We start from the raw sequence: 6,596 nt of genomic DNA on the forward strand, positions 1-6,596 counted from the left end.
CCTTCATCCATCTGTTTTTGCCCCCCTCTATTTCTGTCTTTCCTCTTCCGCCCGGCTGAGTGGTGTCTTTTCCTGTCTTCTATTTCTGTCCCACTCCATGTCTCCCCTTTTCTCCTCTCCTCCTCCTCCCCACCTCCCCTTTCTCGTCTCTCTCCTCCTTCTCAGGGGTCCTGTTCTAATTCAGTACTCATCCTCCAACCTAGTTTTCTGCTTTCTCTAATCCCCCTTTACACTTTAACTGCTTGTAGGGACATATACCACTGATACAGTAGCAGAGGCCTCCCCCACATAACTCCACACCTCGTCTTTTGTCTCGTCCCCTTACCTCTTGTCTCCTTGCCCCATCTTTCCCTTCCTTTCTACTATTGCTATCTCCATCTCTCTCCTCTCCTTTCGCCATCACTTTTTTTCCCTCTAATCTTCTTCTTTCTCTCCTCTCTTGACATTACAAAGTCATGGCTGGCCGGAGGGGCGGTTAAGAGAGGCTTTTGACAAGAAGTTTCAGAGAGGCAAACACACTTTCTCAGCGAGGAATTAAGGAGACGGCTGCTTATCCGCCCTCAACACTTCTCAGTCCTCCTTTTTTCTTCTGGAGTAAACAACTGTGAGTCTCCTCTCTTCTGCTCGGCTGCTGCTATCTGCCTGCCCACTGCGACAGGCAGCTCAGCACACACGCACACACATGCTAACACCCATCAGACATTGCAAAACACACCTGTCGACAAATGATTACATTTTTTTTTTTTTGCTTTTATACAGTAGCTACATACCTGTTGGTTTACTTGCAGAATGATTTTCCATGAAGGGGCTCACATGAACAACAGTCATCATAAAACATTGGATTGTATAGCCAGATAAATATGTATTAAATGTAGGTTTTATTTCTTCTTGTAATCACTTCCTGCCATTGTTGGGCAAAACATCCCAACCTTTACCAGAACTGTTTTATGTAAAATAGTGAGAAGGCCTTGACTAATGCTAAACAGCCTATGATTAATTTTATAGCAGTTGTGCAGCATTAACCAAAGTAGAAATGAATTGAGACTTCACACTGCAGTGAGGGAAATTCTGGTCATGTGGTACTTTTATTCATACAAGATACCAGCGATATGTAAAGGTGAATTTGTTGTTAATTCTTAGTCATTTGTAATCACATTACAATGTATCAGTAATAAGTCATTAGCTATGCAGTTTATCACATTGAGGCTTCATTGTTAGCTCGTGTTACTCCCACATCCTCTTTTCTTGATAACATTAACCACAAAGACTAATAAACACTCCCACTTTTTGCCATGGAGAAGCGTGACACACAGCACCTGATAAAATTGCAAAATATTTTATGTAATCACAACTCCCCACCACTTGTGCAAGCAATTTTCTTGGAACAGACTAAAAGGAATACTTTAGTTGGACATTTTGGCAAATGTACTTTCTTGCAGAGAGTTAGATGAAGAGACTGATGCCACTCTCTCAGTGTTAACTAGAGCAGGCAGGCAACTCACTTAGAGAGTGGAGGCAGGGGGAACTAGCAGGTCCAGCTCTTTCCAAAGCTAAAAAATCCACCAACAGCTCCTCTAAAGATGCAAAACAACACATTGAATCTTTCTTTTTTTTTTAATCTGAACAAAGACAAGCCTTGCTGTGAGGTAACCAGGCAACACTGATGACTTACTCTTCCAAGCATCTAAAGGCCCAAACACACCAAACCGACCTGAAAGAACTAGTTGCAAAGAAGGCCGTCACTTTACATTGCCATGTCTCAGGCAAAAAGCTGCCTGAGAACACGCTACAAAGACCACAGCCAACGGAAAACTAGTGAGTAGGTTCTGCACCTGAATGAGAAAATAACTCTCCATACCAGCAGGTGGTGGTGGTCTGTCTTCGTTGTTCAAAAATGGAAACCAGAAGACTGACGGCTTGAAGATGCTATTTAGCCAATTAGCGAAATCAACAACACAACCTGTAGTTTAAAGTATATTGACCGTGTTCTGGTTAACAATAATCAGCCAAAGAGCTTAATGGCTTTAAAGATGAACACACCTTATTTAACGATTTGTTTCAATCTCAGGCTCAGGCTTTCTATCTCTCAGCTGTTGCCTGAACATCAGTCATTCTTTATTGTGTAATGCTGTGCTTCCACAGTGATGTACAGACAGTTGCTTTCTGATTCATTTAGCTTATTAGTAGTGTGTTTTCATGAGTAATATGAGTAATATTTGCTGGTACTTGTGTGACTATATTTAACTGCGTTTGGCTTCCTGATGAAATAATAGTTCATTTTAAACAGAAGTTTACATGATTCTGAGTGCAGTCTCATTTTATGTTTACAGTCTGTTTTGTGTGTTTATTTAATGTTCACAATGTGGAGTTAATGGATTACCACTTATAGAAATATGTGTGCAAATTTATGAAGTACCTTTCAGGATAATATATTTATTTTTTAATTTTGTTATTAATTTTTTTTGTTTTTATTGCAGCTCTGCTCTAATTAACCCGCTTATCTGTCTCCTTTGTGAAAATGTGATAATAATTTTGCATCCCGGGAATATTTTTAGTATCAATACAAAATCAATAAGCAATTGACATCACTCATGCATAAGTTACCTAAGTTATTTGTTTGTTTGTTTCTGCTTTCCCTCCTCCTTTTCTCTTCTCTTTGACTTTATTTACCAATGGGCTCTGCTGGGTCCACTACCATTTCATTCATCTAAATTGACTTTTAAAAAAGCTGACAAGGACAGACCAATGCCAGTGGTACAGGACACACTGCCAAAAACTAGGGTGGCAGATGTTCACAGACAGCCTGATATTGTCATACAGCTGACCATTGCAATGGTGTTGGAATCGGAATTAGCTTTATTGGCCTAGCAAATGTGTACAAGAAGGAATTTCATTCTGGTTTTTGTAACTCTCAAAATATTCAAACAAAAATAGTCATAACAGCTAAAAACAAGGAGCTACATAACCAAAACTTGTGATTTTTAAACAAAACACATGGTATTTGGCAAGCTTAACAGGTGTTAGTACTGTGGCTGTAATTCTGAACTAACTTTTTCTCCATGTTTCCAGGTGACGTGGTGATAGCAACACATAAGCAAAGCAGCAGCAGCATCAGTCCTCTGCCAATCACTACAATCTTAGAACAGAAAAAAATATGCATAAAAAGCAGTTGTGGCTACGTGCCTTACATATGAGACAAACGTATCGAAATGACTTGATTCTTGAACAGTCTTGATATGATTGGCCTCTCTCCATCAGTTTAACCCTTCTTACCAAACACAGCTGTTGCCTGAACATCAGTCATTCTTTATTGTGTAATGCTGTGCTTCCACAGTGATGTACAGACAGTTGCTTTCTGATTCATTTAGCTTATTAGTAGTGTGTTTTCATTAGTAATGTTATATAATATAATATAATATTTGCTGGTAGTTGTGTGACTATATTTAACTGTGTTTGGCTTCCTGATGAAATAATAGTTCATTTTAAACAGAAGTTTACATGATTCTGAGTGCAGTCTCATTTTATGTTTACAGTCTTTGTTGTGTGTTTGTTTAATGTTCACAATGTGGAGTTAATGGATTACCACTTTTAGAAATATGTGTGCCAATTTATGAAGTACCTTTCAGGATAATATATATATTTTTTTATTTTTATTGCAGCTCTGCTCTAATTAACCCGCTTATCTGTCTCCTTTGTGAAAATGTGATAATAATTTTGCATCCCGGGAATATTTTTAGTATCAATACAAAATCAATAAGCAATTGACATCACTCATGAATAATTATACATGTGCACATACACATGAATGTACTGTACAGTTAGTCACAGAGGAGGACATGTCAGACACAGTAGCTTTCTCTAACAGTCATGGCTGACAGCCTGCAGTCCTCAGGCGACACTAGACAGCCTTGCCCACTTTAGCCCTTTGCCAGAACCACAGAGCCTGAGACACACACACACAAACACACACACACACACACACACACACACACACACGTGGCAATGTAATGGGATGTTACAAAGCTGCATGCTTGTATGTATGCCAGTATACATTTGTGTCTTATGGTGTTTTTAACCTCTGAACCTTTGGACCTCTTCAAGGCATCATAAAGTCACATATGCTGCAACAGGCTTCACATCATCCCCCGACCACCATCAGCAGCAGCAGCAGCAGCATATTTCATGATGTGCTAATAGCATCTTGCTGTGGCGGCAGACATGAGACAGTAACACCACTTACAGCCAGCCCTCACAGCTGGCTAACCAGTATTCGCACTGCTATCATTTCCATGTTGTCACCAGTCATTCATTGTCTAAGCTCTACTTAAGCAATCGCGGGCGCTCGGCAGAAAGGGCCCGTGGCGATGTGTCCCGCCAGCGCTGCCTGTTAACTCAAATGTAACACGGTGTCCTCCGCCTCACCCCCACCAAGCTGGGACTCTGAGGCAGACACATAAGATGCAGCCGAATGGCTTCAAGAACTGGCAGGTCCTTAGTGGTTTTTCAGCCAGACGGAGAAATGGAGCCAGAGGAAGAATGAAAATGAAGAGAAAAAACTCAAAGGATAAAAACGTCACGGTAAGAGAGGAAAGAAGTGTAAAATAAAAGGAAAAGAAGGAGAGATTGATGAAGAAAGAGTCATTGTAATGAGCGGATCGCCCTTCCTGGGTTGCCTTGGTGGATAGCTGCCATCTCCACGTGAATGGCCTGGCTGATTAACCAGACAGACAAATGGGGGAGATCATGCGTCGCTACAACCAAATACGAGGCTCCTAGAGGAAAAGCAGCGATGGAGGGTATCTGCAAGAGAGATGATAATGTTCAAAGCCGAGTCAGAACCCTGTGGCGCACTCATTTCTCTGTTAATTAGATGGCAGTTTGAGCTAAAACATTCCTTTTCTGACTGCGGAAATGCCACAGGAGCAGATTGGGAAGGTGTTGATTTTGTGCCTTATTCCTTATTCATGACATATTCGGATGGTGACTTTATCTTGTGTTTATGCAAACATGTAAAGGTTAGTTTTCTTGAATTGTTTGTGATTGTTGACCCACTTCATATTAAGTGTTTTGGGGAAATGAAGTAACATTTTAGGAAACGGTTTACGTTGCAGTGCATTGTGTCTATATGTTTAAATGCTAAAAATAATTCAAAAAAAGACAAAGTAAATGTGCTAATATTTAGATGAAGAATATACCATGTTTAGTTTGTTAGCGTGCTAAAGTTGCAAAAAATTAGAAACACTAAGTAAAGCTGATGGAAATGTAAGTAGTTTTGCACATGTATAATCCAACCTGTTCTTATTCCTGAAACACACACATAGCAAGTAGGGCAAACGGTGCTTCCTTTACTGTTTGATGTGGGTGATGATGTGCAACATGGGAGACAAAATCTTTTGATTTTAGTCATATCCTTACAATGAAAATGTGAAAATGGAAGAAATGGTAAAATACTCCTTCACCCACAAAACAACCATTTGTAAATCAGTCATGTGTTCCCTAGAATATGAGAGGGAAATTTTCTTGAAAAAGGGAGAACATATTGATTGATCAATTTATCATTTTGATTTACAAAATTGAAAACACACACACACATGCATATATATATATATATATATATATATATGTATATATACTTATACTGTATTTCAGGTCTAGCCTTGCCTTAATAAATTATTGTGGAAGACAACATGCAGAAGATATTTCAAAAATGGCATACACTCAAACTGTTATTGATTTTTTACAGTGTTTTTGTTTATTCTAAGCGGCTGAATTTTTATTTTTGCAGCCCATGTTGCCTGCATATATAAAATGTATTATGCAACAGAATCTTCTGTACGCTGCCATGGTAACATGTTTTTGTTCATGCCAATAAAGTTCTTAGAATTTAAAAAAAAAAAAAAAAGAGTGGAATGGAATGTCATGATGGAATCTAGTGACATCATACTTTACTTTCACACGTCTCACTTTATGACGTCATCTTTTAGAATTCTGGGAGCCTATATCTTCAAGCCAGTTATTTGATGATATCAGTTGGATTTCTGAAGACCTCGAGTGCAGATACAGACAGACACCCAGTGTTAACCTGTTGGATTTTCTCCCGTATTTTTGAGCCAAGATGGTTAAAGCAGCCTTCAGCTCACTGCAGCCAAGTGATGGCAGGCATTACCACAGTAATAATGCCACACTTGGGTTGAACACAGTCGTGGATACACAAAGACAACCTGCAGTCACACTTAGTGGGGGGGGCACTGCTGCACCAACCGGGATCACAGTGCCGGACAATAACACCAGACCGGACAGAAAAATATTCATTGCCAAAAGGAGATTTACTGCTGATCTTGCGAATGCTCAAATCAAAAGCGCATCGCAAGTGAAGGCACCAGAGGCTCTGAAGATCGACATATCACTGAGTTTATCCCTCCCTGCCAATTTCTATGCAGCAGCGGACTCCAGTGCAGGGGCTCAACAAGTGACAGCAGCACCAAAGGTTTCGGCACCGGAGGCTCCTGAGATGATGGACACCTCCCCAAGCATTCCAGTCCCCGCGAAATGCTATTCGCCATGGTACACCAGTTCATGCGCGTGGACTGCGCCAG

The sequence above is a fragment of the Plectropomus leopardus genome, chromosome 4 (genome assembly GCF_026936395.1).
Source record: "Plectropomus leopardus strain MGB_pleo_1.0 chromosome 4, ASM2693639v1, whole genome shotgun sequence".
Taxonomy (NCBI): Eukaryota; Metazoa; Chordata; class Actinopteri; order Perciformes; family Serranidae; genus Plectropomus; species Plectropomus leopardus.